This window comes from Lactuca saligna, chromosome 8, assembly GCF_052625555.1.
Source record: "Lactuca saligna cultivar CGN05327 chromosome 8, ASM5262555v1, whole genome shotgun sequence".
Lineage (NCBI taxonomy): Eukaryota > Viridiplantae > Streptophyta > Magnoliopsida > Asterales > Asteraceae > Lactuca > Lactuca saligna.
In genome coordinates this window covers 34,571,650-34,587,742 of record NC_136424.1, presented here as the reverse complement: position 1 = coordinate 34,587,742, position 16,093 = coordinate 34,571,650, and the positions used below count along the sequence as shown (strand labels likewise).

Here is a 16,093-nt window from a genome sequence, read left to right as displayed (position 1 = left end):
GTCCGCTCGAACTCGTAGTCGGTGTCCATGTACTCGTCAGGTTCAACGCCGTGGATTCCCTCTTGATTCCCTTCTGGTTCGTCTCCGAGTATCCCATGTGCCCTTAGGGCTTGGTGAAACTGAATGTCCTGATGCTCTCCCTCCATGAAGACTGGGAGAAAGTATACGAATAAGCTATCACTTTCCTACGATTCTACCGCTATTGCACAAGCTAACCAGGCGTTCTCTTTTTAGTGGTAGAAGGGTATAGTTTTCGGTTCCCTAGCTATCCCGATCTCATCAGGATGTGTGTTAGTTATACTTTGGAGAGAGTGTAGTTGATCAGGCTACATCCACTCCTTGGTACCACTAAGAACAGTCCTGAATTTAACCGAGATACTAGTATTATTTTTGTTTGGTTCGGCGTTATGTTCCTATTCCTAATGCAAGCAAGGGTGTTTTATTTACTTGTTTTGTTCAGAGTTATGTTAGTCCCTCTTTTTGGTTTATAGTTGCATATAAATGTGTGGCTAGATATGCTAGTTCACTATAAACAAAGCTCTGATACCAACCTGTCACACCCCCGAACCAGACGGCGGAAACGTCCGGGGGCTATTGTGACTCAATTGAATACCATCACAGTGAATATACATGGAACATAACATCATACATCACCAAGCATTGGAATAATACAACTGGTAGCGTTTACATCCGTTACATTGTTTCAAAATATTACATTCCAAAATACATTGTTCATTGTTACTTAAACAACCGCAAAAACAATCATAGAGTACAGTCCTTGCTTCACTTATCTGTTACCTGAGAATACAAGTGTTTTGAAAAACGTCAACATATGAAATGTTGGTGAGTTCATAAGTAATGTTTGAAATCCAATGTTTGTAGTGTTTTGAAAAAACCACCAGAAAATCCGATATTTTCTGAAAATAGAATAGCGTAAAAATATGTGAAGATCCGTGAGTATGCTTGTTTGAATTCTATAGATGTACGCGTAAGAGTTGTGAAATTCGACATGTATTTCATAAGTGTACTTGTTGAAAACCCTAGGGAAACCCGACGTTTTCCTATCACTTTGCTTTACTTAGTTTGTGTGTTGTTATCTCGTTACGTTAGGGGTGTTCGTTGAGCTCCGGAGGCATTGAGTATACAGAGGGTGGTGAATTGCTGTAACGTACGTTAATGGAAACGTCCAGTTGACAACCGTACTAGCGATCCCTTAGGCGTCACTCGCACTTATTCACACAACTCAATCCCCCCGGACTTGTGTAGTCCCACGACCAAGGAGAAAAAGTGAAGGTGCGAAACCCTCGGTATTTCCCTACGTCGTTCAAGACCATTGCAATTGCGAAGGGCCCAAAGCCCAACCAGAAATCGTGAGTTTCCGACTTTACTAGCAACGCCGAAGGACCCTTGGGGACCAGCAGCATGTTTGCCATTGAAAGTCCTTTTACACGCGGTCGAGTCGTATTAGACCCAACTACATGTAAGCAAGTGTCCTTTGGGCCTAAAGATCATGTCATCGGGCTAGCTAGGCTCAACAAGCATGATTTGCAACTTTTGGGCCTAAGGAGTGTACGTCGACGTATTGAGTAATTCCACGAGAGTAAAGAGTTCCGAGAGTTCCATATGTGTATTGAGCGTTGTAGTGTTAGTAGATTTGGATTTGTTATTGATTCGAGACCGAATCAATTCGTTTGATAACGATTGTTGGTGATATTGTGTATTGTAATTCATCGAGAGTCGTAGTGTTAGCCTTTGCTCACAACGAGTGTATTGAATTGTCATTGAAAATTTTCTGTTTACAACCCCTCTTTATTTTATAAATTTACTTTTTCACCCCTTTAGGTAAATTAATTTCCGGTTTAGTCCTTAAACAAATTTTTCTTGTCATTTAACACCAAAACTTATTACAATTGACATTTTTCAGCATGTACTTAGTTGAAAACAGTTTTAATCCCTGAAAATACAGTTTTCTCGGTTGTAACCCCTCTTTTTCGCAATTTTTACATTTTTGGCCCAAATTGGAAAATTTTTGCAACTTTGATCCTTTTTAAATTTGAAAAGCATTTTAAACCTTTGAAAAGTACTTGTAACACTAGTGGTCCATTGTTTTACAGAAAAACATAGTTTTGGCCCTCCAAAACAGAAAATTTCGCATAATGGGCCCTATTGGGCCGAAATTGTCATTTTTAGCCCATTAAGCTTGAAATTTATGTTTTTAATCCTCCATATAGTATATGTTCAGAAAATACATTATGGAAACTGTTTTGACTCATCTCACCCATCACATTTCGAAATATTTCATTCTAGGCCCTTCAACTTTGTATTTTTAACATTTTGTGTCAAAAAAATGAGTTTTTAGCCCAAAATAAGTGTTGTCAAGCCATTTGGCTATTTTTCTTGGTATACTTTGCATGTAGTAGTATATTTTCTGCTAGTATAAAATATATCTCGGTTTTTAGCAATTCATAACTAGATCTAGCATCAAAATCATACAAAACATACATATAAGCATAGAAATCAACCAAAACATACACATAATGATGGATCTACACCTTTGCTTGTATTCTCCCCCACAAAACTTATAAAAACCGAAAATAAGGGGGTATGAAGCTCACCTTTGGGTATTGATTCGGTTTTTGAAGAAAGGATGGAAGAAAAATCTTGGTGATTTTCGGCCCTAGCACCCCTTGATGAAGATCTCGAGTTTATGGAGTTTTCTAGGAGTATGATCACCAAAGAAACTTGTTTAGAATAAGAGATCTCATGTGAGAGGGGAGTTTTGAAGCTTAGACATGGAAAAACTTACCAAAGGATGATGATAATCTTGAAGAATCCTCTTGAAACACAAGCCAAATTTCGAGATTTTATATGGAGAGGAAGAGAGAAGTCTTGAGTGATCTAGAGAGAGTTTGTGAGAGATTTGTGTGTGTGTTGCTCACGGCCGAAACAAGAAGAGAGAGAGAGAAATAGACATGAAGTGATACATGCATGGAGATATGAGACATGTTACATGGAAAACCAAAAGATAAAAATAAGGTGGCATGGTAATAGTCAACTTCTCCTCTTGGGCTTGTCTTGGGCTGAAAATTTGGAAAGGAAAAAGGTTTTTGGGCTTTTTGCCCCTAAGCCCAATATTAGAGTTAGTTTGAGTGAGTTTTAACCTAAAAAAAATATAATATGATTTTTTACACTTTGTTGGGCTAGTTTAGGTTAATCATGGTTCATAATTTTGAATTTATTTCATTCTAGGCCCAATATGGCCCAAAATGTTGAAATAAATAGATGTGGGTCCAATTAGAGCCCATTTGAAGGATGTAATCCCATGATTGTCAAATTGGAGGCTTATTGGCCCGATGAGTCCAATAAGGAAGTCCTAGTCCAAAATGGACCTAACCAGGACTTCTAGGGTTTCCAATTGCTTGTTGACCATTTGTAGCACTTGCATGATGTATTTGATTGAAGTTTTTGATGTCATTAAATAAGCATCACACATGCTTTTAAATTTTTGATTCAACCTTTACTTGAGTGTAGTGATTACAAGTCACAAAATTTCTAGTTGTGACATGAGGCTTCAAAACGCTCATAAGGGGTGTTCACGGTTTTGGGAGGGTCCCCAAACCATAAACACATGTTCATAGGTGTTTTTGAGTGATTAAAACATAGATTTGCATGTCAATCAAGTTAGATAACAAGTTAGGGTAGATTGCTTACCAAATTGAGGCTTGAAAAGGGGTTTTTGGACCAATTTCGATTTCTAGAGAGAGAGTACTGAGAGAAAGTTGTGAGATAGGCAAAAGTCTTCAAAAGTTGTCCACTCAACCTTTATATAGTGGTTGGGTTTGAGACCCAGTGGAATTCTACCCGATACTGACGTTATACGATGCTTTTGGTCGCACCTGATAAATTTGACGTAATCACGACTTAGATGCAAATAATAATAATTTTCCAAACAAATATGGAAAATATTTTAAATGTTTATAATGTATCCCGACACTTACGAAAACGAATCAAAAGTCGCGATTAAATTAATTTAACGCAAAGGTTAACGGAACAAATTGAATACAACGGTTTTATTTAACGGAAACGACCCACTACTAGAAAAACAGCATTTTACGACGCTCATTGCGCGTCGTAAAAGGCTCAGACGACGCGCAAATGCGCGTCAAGGAAGGCCCTGTCATAAAGAGAGATGAAGCTCATTTACGACGCTTATTTACGACGCGCGTTTACGACACGCAATGTGTATCAAGGAAGTCCCTGTCATAAAGGAAGACAACACGCATACGCGTGTCGTAACCTTACGACGCGTGTGTTAATGACACGCAATGCGTATCAAGAAATCCCCTGTCAAGAAAGGCCATGTCATAAATGAAGATGACACACATTCTTGCGTATCATAGATTTAAATGTTAAAAAAAATATTATTTATAGATTTACTTATTTTCAAATTAAATTTTTATTTAATGTTTCATAATAGAAAATAAAATATCATATACAAAAAATAGAATCCATTGCATAAATTTAATGTCATACAAATAATCATTCCATGGAAAGATAAAACAAATCAATAGAAGTTGTAACAAAATTTTACAAACCAATTAGATACAAAAAGTACAATCCATTGTCCCTTTGCTTATTCAAGATCAACTTGCAAGTAGCTAACTAATCTGTACAAATTCACCCTTGTTTCTAATCATTTTCTTAAATACGTTACAAACATAATTCATCCATAGTACCTGAACTATAGTTGCAGCCTTGTTTCTTCTTCTTCTTCTGAACTCATCTCTTTCAACCGCTGCTCTAAGCCTAGTTTGAACAGATACAAGCTCCTTAAAAACCATAGTTGATTTGCTCATTGGTTCCACAAGAATAAGAAACATTAATCACAAACCCAATATAGCCCATGCAAATTGTGTTCTAGTAACTTCCAGGCTTCCAGCAAGTTTTTTATGAATGTCAGCCATGTCACTCAAAACACCCAATTCAATATCCTTCAGGTACCTGCATCAGAAACAAACTCCATAAAATGAATCACATTCTTTTTTGTAGAACAACACTATATTAAAATAAAAACCATATAGACCAAACAGAATAAGCCCAAACAACCATCAAAACAACTCCAGGGGTAAAAATATCATAAAATGGCAAGAGACAATAGGGTGCCATGTATGAATTGGGAAATAAACTCATCACTGAGAGCACCAGCAACAGCTATCCCAACAAAATAGAAGATGTCACTATAGTATCCCCCATTACATGTTTGATCTAACAGAACAAAATCCATAAGTAACTTTGTTTACTGTGACTACAGATGCAACAAGAGATAAAAGATTTGACTCAAGAACGTGATCTTGCTCGAACTCGCCTTGAGGAAATACTAATAGCAGCTGGAATTGATCAGAGTTTACTTCCATGGGTATATTTGTTTTTTTCTTTTGGCATTTAAAATACTTAGAATGTATTCTGTTATATGATGTAGAACGAATCTCGGCCCTTACGTACTAGTTCATGGGATGGGCGTTTGCCATCATAAAACACATCCCTCAATGCTCCAATCACGACATATAACAAGGACGAATTAAACATCCCAAATGAAGACTCCTACTTTTTTGATAGAATCTCTTTGAGTTAGTTCATGGATCGATATTTACCCGACCCATCCCACGAATGGGAGAAATCAAGGTCAAATTCATCAGGCAGCTGCAAAGAACTAGAGTGTATCCAGAATGATCATGGGAGCAATCTTCTCGCTCTTCGGGTTCTTCAGTTGTGGACAAAACTTATTCAAGAACCGCAAGTTTGACAAGAAGCACGAGCTGCAGTGCAGTTATTGAAGAGATGACTCCAGAATACAATGTGGTGGCTGAAAGTATGGTTACCAAGGAAGTTGAAGGGGATGCTTCCGGAAGAAGTCTTCAATCCAAATCAGAATCAGATATCAAATCTTCGTGCAAACAAGATTCTGATGAGAAAGGCATGAAGCAGACTGTGGGGAGTGGGGGTGTTTTTTTATCTATTCTCCAACCAGAACACTTAAAGAAGTCATGAGGGATGATCTTAAAGAAGAGTACATCAGTTACATGGTAAGGAAACAATAGTTGTTGATTCATGAGTCATGAATCATGAGTCTGTTGTTATTGATTTGGTTATGATATCAGGCCGAGACACCTCGAGCCATTGGATCAGCAAAGGAAGATAATGATTGGGATTTGTTGTTTGAGGAGCAAACAAGGAAGATAATAAAATTGTGGGATGAATGCAACATTCCATTGATTCATAGGACCTACCTTTTCTTGCTCATCCAAGGCGGTCCATCTGATTCCGTCTACATCGAGATCGAGCTCCGCCGACTATCCTTCCTTCAGAAAGCAGTAGATCACGCCTCAAGGTTTGCTTACACATATAAATCATAATACTTGAATTTCATTTGTTTACTCATACTCATCTTTGTTTGTTTGTTTGTTTGTTGATGGGTAATAAAATCACAAGGGCAATGGATTTGGAGAGGGCGATGCTAAGTAGGAAACTACTGAGGAAATACTCAGCAAAGGAAAGGGAAGACCTTTTTCTACCAGACCACTTGCAGAAAGAAGCATTCCAACACATGATTTTGATCCTCTTTCCACTGCCACATGTAAAGGAATGGTTTTTTTGAACATTCCTTATGTTCACATCAACTCCAGCATAAGGAATAATTTGTTCAAACATAACAGCAGTTAATGGTCCAACCAATTCAACTCATTCATGCCTTTTTGTACATAAAATGTCAACACACTTGAGGAAATTGATGGAAGAATAAATAAATAAATAAATAAAATTACTTTAACTAACTCCAAATCATTAGTCATAGCAGCAGTATGCAGAGTTGTACCTCCATGTTGAGTGTTTTGAGCAGTAGCTTCAGCTCCAACAACAAGAAGAATCTGTATAAGTTCTCTACCATCTACAACATAATTAAATAATTATATATATTTAGGGTAATAAAAACATAATTAAATAAATATATATATTTAGCAGCAATATGGATAATTATATATATATATATATACATACATATATATATATATATATGTATATATATATATATATATATATATATATATATATATTGGGTAATAAACAACATAATTAAATAAATATATATAAAAAATACCTTGTTTTGGCTGAACATGTTTATATCTTTGACAATGAAGATGAGGTCAAATCTTGAAAGAATTGTAGTCTGTAAGTCAATGTTATCTTGTGCAGTTTTGAGATAATCATAACGACCCGATGGAGGGGTTGTTGCAGCTAATACAGAAGTCCTGGAATTCAGAATTGTTGTTATTCCTGCTTTGGTTATGGATACTATTTGTTGTTCCATGGCTTCATGTATGGCATCCCTAATATGTAAGGGTGTTGTAGAATATTTGTATAAAAAAAAGTAAAACGATAAGAAAGTTACAATGTTGTTATCACAAATGATAGAAGCAGTAAGCACAGCTGCAGATGAGCCTTTCCTGGAAGTGTATACAACTATAGGAGCAGTACGTACCTAACCTTGTCAAAAACAAAAATGTAATTTACTCAAATCCATATTTTTTTAACTAACATTGTCTTGTAACCATTGCATTCAAAGAGAACTAAGTTTATCATCAAAAAAGGCTACACCTAATTGAATGGCCAATAGTGGAATGTATTCTATATGTGCAACACCATTCATAATATGAAATAATAATTATAATAAGTTTCGTGGTGTAGGAAGGTGTAATTAAGCATTACATATTCAAAAAGTAAAAACCAAACCTGCAGAGCAACAAGCAATACCTTGTGTTTTTTTCTTTGTTTATTTCCACTTCTTCACAAAAACACCATTCATTCAAATCAAAACTTAACCAACCAAAACCAAAACCAAAAGAAATCAAATCTCCACACTCACATCACAGTCCACTCTCATTCGATTCCTACAATTAAAATGATCAGGATGATGATGATTGAGGACATTTACGTCTTTTTTGCACATACAAGAGAGAGAGAAAGAGAGAGATTACAAGGTAAATTGGAGTGAGGTGTGGGTGTTAACGAGGTAACCTCTTATGGCTGAGAATCTCCTTGAGGTGATGATGGAACTTGCTGAGGCGGGCTTGGAGGCTCACAAGATTTGTTGATTTGCTTGACAACATACAATTTAACTGAGTCACGTAGTTGTTGATAAGGCTTCCTGGTTTATCAGCTTCTGCCAGCAGTTTCATTTCCTGATTTCCAGCAAGGCTAATATGATTTGAACCCTAACATAAAACTCTTACCAAACGAGTTCAGGATGCCAGCGACGGGAAGGAAGAAAAGGATGTTCGCAAGGAGAAAGAAGGTCTGATGCCGGCGAGGGTGGAAGAAGCAGTGGCGACAGCGGCGAGGAGAAGGAAGACCGAACGCAGCGACGGGAGGGGAGCCAGTGATGTCTTTGACCAGAGTATCTGAAGAGCTTGTATCTTCGCGACAAATAAAGCGATTGACAGGAAAAATTCTAGGAAACATGTGAAGATCGAGCAAGAACAAACTCAGCAATCAAGTAAAAACAAAAGAACTCACTAATTGGGAAAGAGATAAATCTTGAAGCTCTTACCATATGAAGATATAGAAAAGATGATTGAAGAGGTCGATTAGGCAGAGTTATAAGATCGCTTGTGGTAGGGAGGCAATGAATGGATGAAACAAGCCCTAACAAATCCAGGCGAGAGGGATGAGATGGAAATACGAGAGTGGGATAGAAAAAATTAGGTTCGGATTTAGGAACCCTAAATCATCAGCTCAAATTGATAACTGGGAGGTAAGAACCCTAAATCCTCAGCTCATTAGGGTCGAATTAAGAGTGTAAGAGTTTGTTGGAACCAAGAATTAGGTTTTTGGTGGAGGTTATGGATCGAGGAATTGAGGAAGTTGTGGATGAAGATGAAGGCCCTAATTCGAAGAGGCGGGGAATTTTTGGGATAAATAGGCGGGGTTAATTTTTTGGATTTCATTTTTTCCCCCTAAAAACGTGTGTTTCCTAAAAAAAATATAAAGCGACACAGTTACACGACGCACAGTTTTTGATAGGTGCCCTCCGTATTTTTTTTTCTAACACTAATTTAAGGGCACGCCAAAATGGGTGTCTTCTATCCTTCAAATTTTGGAAAACTAACATTAATTTTTAGGGCACGCACAAATGCGCACCCTTTATCCGTGTGTGTCATTAATTGCGCGTCGTAAAAGGCTATTTTTCTAGTATTTAGTGACGGAATAAATTACACGTTGTCACAGTGTCAACCACAAAGTTTGGCTTTTTTATGGTTTTTCCAGCATTGTGCCTTCCATTGTCAAAAACCTATGTAAATCATAGAATCATCAAGATCGCAGAGAGGATAGACCAAAAATCGTCAAATCGTGAAAAATAGGGAGATAGAAAGATGAGCATTGAGGGAAATTCATAAAAGCAATATTTGACAAAAACAATCAAAACTAAGAGCGAGAGAGGAGATAGAAAGCTATAAATATTAAGAACTCACTTGTATAAAATTGAGAAAGTTGAACCATGCGTCCATGATAGACCAAACTTCTGTAGCTATGATCGATTGAAATTGCCCTGATTTCATGTATTCCTGTAACTGTGATGAATCACTAGCCACAAAATAAACCCTAAATCCATAAGAAAAAAACTCATGAAGAAGCAGTAGGAATAAAACCATTTAAGTAAAGAAAAAAACCCATTTCTTAACCACGCACCAATAAATAGGGAGGTAGATGATTGTACCAAATCAAAAAAGAAAAACCCTAAATCGAGGTGGTGCAATGTTATTCAAGAGAGATACAAAGATAGATAGGAAGGAACAAAAGAGAGTGTTTTGGTTTGTTGCTTGCCGAGGATAGCGAGATGGTGGTGGAGGTAGTAGCCGATGATGGTGGTGTAGGTGATAGTCGATGGCAACGTTTCATTTGTAGAATTAAATAGAGAGATGGTCAGCACCATTGAAGTGGAGAATTAAAGTGGAGGTGGGGGGACAGTTATATATAAATGGTGAAGATTAACAGAGGTATAGTATTATATGGCGGAACAAAGTGTGACATAGGGGGAAGCTTGTTGGACATGATTGGCGATGGGGGTGAATGGCTATTTGAATTAGTCTTCATATTGAATGAGTTTCCGATAATGGTGGAAGGTAAACATATAAGCAGATATATGGGGCTATGTTGTTGCACGGGATAGGGGTGGGATTGGGTCGAACAAAGCAATGTTATTTTTCTTTGACTTTTTCAACCCTCGACCAAAATAAGATTATCATTTTCAATGCATAAAAGTTATTGTACATATTGCATAAGAGTTTATACCTCTTAAAATTCAACATTTAGGGCTAAATGCTTATTAAGGTATATATATATATATATATATATATATATATATATATATATATATATATATATATATATATATATATATATATATATATATATAGGGAAAGGATCAAATGAGAACACCTAAAAGGTTGAGAACGCGAGAACAATTATGGACCAATTATTTTATAAGGGCATTAGAGGCATTTTACAATTTAATTAAATATGGATAAATGGAAAGTAATTAATCAATTCCAAAAATCATGAGAATTTTTTCCCGAATTATTAAGAATACTTAAAATCTTCCTTTTAATTAATAAATTAATAAAAATATCATTTAACATGAACTAAAAAAAACATTTATTTATTTTATATTTTTATTTTTAGTAACAACATTTGATAATGAATAATTTATCGGTTTACCTCATTTATTTTAAAGAAAAAATGTATCTTCATAAATAATGATTTATACATTACGTTTAAAAATGAATAAAATTGTAAATTATAAATGAATTAACTCAGTTGTATTTATGAATACACTTGTAAAATCATAAATGAATAAAACCCGAAAAAAAGATTATAAAATCAACTAAAATGGTACTCATATATAAATAAATAAAATACATTTCTATTCATATAAGAATATAATTATAATAGTAAATGAATAAGTTACAATATATATTTTTTTGATACGGAAACTAGTGCTACAATTACAATCATAAATGAATAAAACACATTTTTTTCTCCTTCCAAAAGAGGTATTGGTGTCGGTGTTTCATTTGGTAAATCTCCCACCTCCCACTATATGCACGTTTATTCATTGTATCTGCAAAAATGTTAATGAAACAATTATGTATATTTATATAGTCATTCACACATAAATACACTAATATTCACAAATGAATACCCTGTTATTCATAAATAAATATAGTCATTCAAACATAAATTCACACGTAAATATATTGGTTGTGGTTGCTTGCCTAGCTCCTCTCGGACCAGCCTCATGGAGTATTCTTTGATGATTAACTGCAAAATGAGACATCTAACATTATATTTATATAAGATTACAACCGCAAGCATTCAAGTTCCATTTTTCTGAATTCGGGCATTTCATTGAGCACCTTATGTGCATAACTTAACTCCATCACCACCAATTGAGCTCACCAAATCCATTAAATCTCATCAAATACATTTTACATTTCCATTAAATCTCATCAAATCCATTTTTAACGATTAACTAAGCTCACCATAGAACTCTCCTCTAGCAATGGAATCCCTATTAGCATCTCCGAGCGCCGCCGAGTCCAAATAAGTCTCCGCCAACTGCACTCTCTTCACATTATCCTGTTCTTGAACCAACATGTTCCCATAGTCCAACAACTTCTCAACTGTTATCTTCGGTTGTTCAAATGTCGGAGGCCCTTCCCTTGAGTTCACAAGCCTCTTCCCTATGTCTTCCACTCCGATACCTCCAATTCACTCCCTCACTGCATCATCGTACACTCTTGCCCTCAATACCCCGAAGAAATCTGAAAAAGAAATCATTCATAAGTTATATATACATATATTTTAACATTTTCCGAGGTTAATTTATAGAAGAAAGAATACCGATGGATTCTCCTGGAAAAGTGGAAAAGTGTCGACAAGCTTCGTAACACCTTCAGGAGAGAGACCATCGGTTTTGAAGATTCCGATGCAGACACCGATTCTGTCTTCTCTCATCGGAGCCCAGTAGAATATCTCCATACGTCCGTCATGGATGAGGGGAGCATAAAGGGTGGAGAAGTTATTACCAGTGACGATGATCGGAACTCTACATTGAGACGATGAAGAACGAAAGTCATTGTTGGGATCTGCCATTGTTCGCACCAACATAACTCCATCACCGCTGCTTCCCCCTCCTCCTTCTCGATCTCACTCTGAATCCTCGTGTACTCTCTCATCTGTTTCACATTTTTAGATGCTTTGGTGGTGTATAGATGAGGGAGGCGATGAAGTGTGCCCTAGGTATAGAGAGAGAGATGGCAAATTAAAAGGAAAGATATCAATGAGAGAAGTTATAGAAATTAAGTAAATATTCGATTACTATTATACCCTTTTCACCATTTAAATTACACTTTAATACCAATAATTTTCAAAATTTACATAAATGGTCCGTCTGATGATAGCCTTCATTTGAATATTTAGATGGTCTAGATCTGTTCTCGTGTTCTCAACCTTTTAGGTGTTCTCATTTGATCCTACTCCTATATATATATATATATATATATATATATATATATATATATATATATATATATATATATATATATATATATATATATATATATATCTTCGGTTTTGGGGACCGGTCCAACCGGTCCGACTAGTTGAACCATCTATGGCGTCCGGTTTAGTGTCCCGTCTGGTTTCAAAACATTGGATATAACCGAATACAATTGAAAAGGGAAAGAAGAGACAAATATGGTATTCAAATGTCTTCCAATCACAAACCATCAATACTCTATTTCAGCTCCTCAAACTCTTCATTCTCAAGTCTCTGTTTTGCCCAACTTTTCTCGTTGGAGGAGTTGCAGGTCCGTATCTTAGTTACCAATTAAAACTGTTTAATATTTAGTCTTTTTCTACATTCACTTTTCTGTTACATCTTATGTTTGGTTCAATTTTACTCAAATTTTAGAATGAGCTTGCTAAAATTGAATTTCTAGTCACTTGATATTTATTTTGGGAATATTAGTGTGCTTTTCAAGTTGTAGGTTTTGTTTTTTTAGCAAAATTCGAGAATACACTCGTTGTATTTTTTTTCTCATTTGATTTCAGTATTACAACCGCAGATATGATTACAATTTTACTATCCTTTTCAATCCATTTGAATGAAAATTCCATATCAACTTCATTAAGGTCTGCAGCAGCTAAACAACTTGATATTTCTCTTCATATGCAGCTTTGGCTTTACTTTATTATCGAGGTGCAATGGAAGGAATGGGATCTGAAGGAATTGGAATGAGTCAGAATTATTCCAGTCATAAACAAAAGCAAATAAGGTGAGGGGTGAAAAAAAAACCTAATTTTTTACCTCAAATTTGACCTTCAAACAGGCAATTATCATTTATTTATTTTTGTTGAAGGGTACATCAACTTCAAGTTCGAACTTCAACACGCCTTATACATTAATCTGTGGTTGCCAAATCCATCAAATAAAAATTCATTCAGATAAATTATACACAACATGAGGGAAAAAAAGGCCCAAAAGGGATCTCTCTTCAATAAGGAAGAAAAAAAACAGGTTTCACCCTTGCTTCCATATATCAATAGATGAACAAAGATTAGAGTGTGACAATGTAGAAGTGGCGTCATCTTATTGAATTAGTTTTCTTCAACTAACACAATCTTATAGATTTTGTCACATTTGTGCATGCTCTTACACATGCTTATGGGAATTGTGGGAAGAAAATCTACCTCTTCTGACAGCTCAAAAGGCCTTGTTCTCCTTAAGGTATGCTCAGAATCTGTAATTTCAAATTTAATCTTCAACTTATACCTAAAATGAGACATTATCAAGATTCAATAAACAGTAATCAATGTTACGTGAAGTGTTAGTATCAAGAAGAAGTGTTGGTGAAGAAATAGGTTGGTGAGTCAAAGATGATGGGTTAACTATTCTTTACGGTTTCAATTGCTGAAAGAAGAAAATAATAATATTTCATTAATATAAGAAAAATAATGATAGCAATTGACTTTTAAAAACTAAAAAACCAACACCTACCATTTGAGAAAAAAAAAACTCGTCCAGCATGGAATTTACAATCTAATTGTTCACAGGAAAAGCATTCTTGATAAAGTTTCAGAAACATCAGCCAAATAATGCCATGTTTGTCATCTTTTTATTATTCACCATACATATTATATCCACAACTACTTAAAAGTTAAGAAACAGAGAAATAAAATTAGTTCCTCATTCATACAGACAAAACAACAAACACCTTGTCTACATAAAAGGAAAACAGTTAAATTATCAATTACATCACATAATCACAAGAAAAATGAAAGAAAATAGATATAAGTGCATTACCTAATTCCGTCAATGTCAATTTGGTTGATATTTACAAAGAAATGCAATGATCTGTAATTTTGTAAAACGATTTTGGAAACTAGGCATTCGTGTGAATATGAAAAAATTGCTTCAAATTTGAGAAACACTTACGTGATATAGTAGGAAGTTGAAATTAAGTCCGAGAAGTCTCTTTTTACCGAGTTTCCTACATGAATGGTGAAAGCAAAGAAGAGAAAAAAATGGAATTGAAGCCCTAAATTCCTGGAGGAAAAGAAGTCGTAAGCATCAAACGCACGAAGTCGGAAAGGAAGAAGGATGGAGTTTAAAGTTTTTGGAGAAACATATGACATACCGAAATTCTAAACAATAACATATCACATGTGATTGGTGGCTGATGTTTGGTGACGATAATTGAGCGCAAAGGTGATTGGCGCATAAATCAAATTCTCTTGGACGGCAAATCGTCGATCATCAAACCCAAAAAGTCGAAAACATTGCTCAAAAACACAATAGGATTAGAAAGAATACCAAATAAATGAAAATCATAAGAAAATTGGAACAACCAACAACATACCGAAATTCCTCGAGTACAGGTACTTGGTTGCAGGCGTTTGGTGGCGACAATAGATAGTAGAAGGTTTTTGAGGAGAGAAATCGAAATCCTATATTTTTGGATGAAGTCGTCGAGAGAATCAAATGAATAGTCAGAGACGAACGAAGAAGAAAGGAAGATAGTCGGAGACGAATGAAGAAGAAAGGGGTGGAGGAATTTACAACGTCATGTGGATTTTTACAAACTGATGTCGATGTTTTTTGTCATTACGATATTAAGATGTTGCAAACGTAGAAGGACGAAACATTAATTCTATCCAAAGTGATGTGGTGAAAGTCTGAAACGTTGGAAGTTTACTGTTCTAGATGTGTTGGGTTTTAATATATGTATATAATAATCATGTAATGTAATGTTGTAAAACAACCACAAAAGTACATTGGTATAATTGTTGATGTTAGCAAGAGATCTCTGCTTTGTGATCAGTTTAGAATTAATTGATTCTAAATCCACAAAAGAGAAATAAAAAACATTTCCCAGGAAATCAAGAAAATTCTTAACTTCTGTTTCCCTTAAGAATTTAGTTTTTTGTTGAAAATCACATAAGGAAAACGATTTTGGGCCCAGAGTGTGTCTTGTCATAGAAAGGGTACTAATTTCATATATTTACATGTTTGATAAAATTTTAAAGTAGGATGCTATATTTGACAGAAATTAAAACCGTAAAGTACATTGCTATATTAGGGTAGAGAAAAAATAGGGAAAAATCCTTTTATTTAAACATAAAATATAAATAGTAGAAAAAAAACATTATTGTACTTTATTTAAATGGAAACATCTAGAGCATTACATTTTACCCTTTTATTTAAAGAGAATATATACACAACATGAAAAATTACAATTTTACCCTTTGAAAAGGTTACTGTTAGATGCATTTTATATGCATCTTTTAGCACAGTTTCATTGGTATTTCATTATAAAAAGCTAACTAACTCCCGATTATTCTTATGTATTTCGTGCTTCGTGATTATTTTATAGAATGTCCGTACTACTCATGTTTGTTATGACTTTTCAATAGAGGTGAGTGTGGTGCAGTTCGGTGCGGTTATTAGCCAAAACCTCACAACTAACCGCAAATGTGG

General features: G+C 35.2%; 1 long non-coding RNA gene across 2 annotated transcripts; it reads right to left on the bottom strand.

The window, feature by feature from the left end:
* Positions 1-13,105: 13,105 nt before the first annotated feature.
* Positions 13,106-15,184, bottom strand: LOC145012111 (uncharacterized). 2 transcript variants are annotated; one of them, XR_013664388.1, is made up of 7 exons: positions 14,754-15,184; positions 14,552-14,662; positions 14,420-14,470; positions 13,936-14,026; positions 13,807-13,856; positions 13,424-13,522; positions 13,106-13,336 (listed from the first exon to the last, which is right to left on the bottom strand). It is a non-coding gene; the product is annotated as an uncharacterized LOC145012111 (long non-coding RNA). The 2 variants fall into 2 exon arrangements; XR_013664387.1 differs by lacking the exon at positions 13,936-14,026 and having other exon boundaries at positions 13,807-13,888.
* Positions 15,185-16,093: the final 909 nt, after the last annotated feature.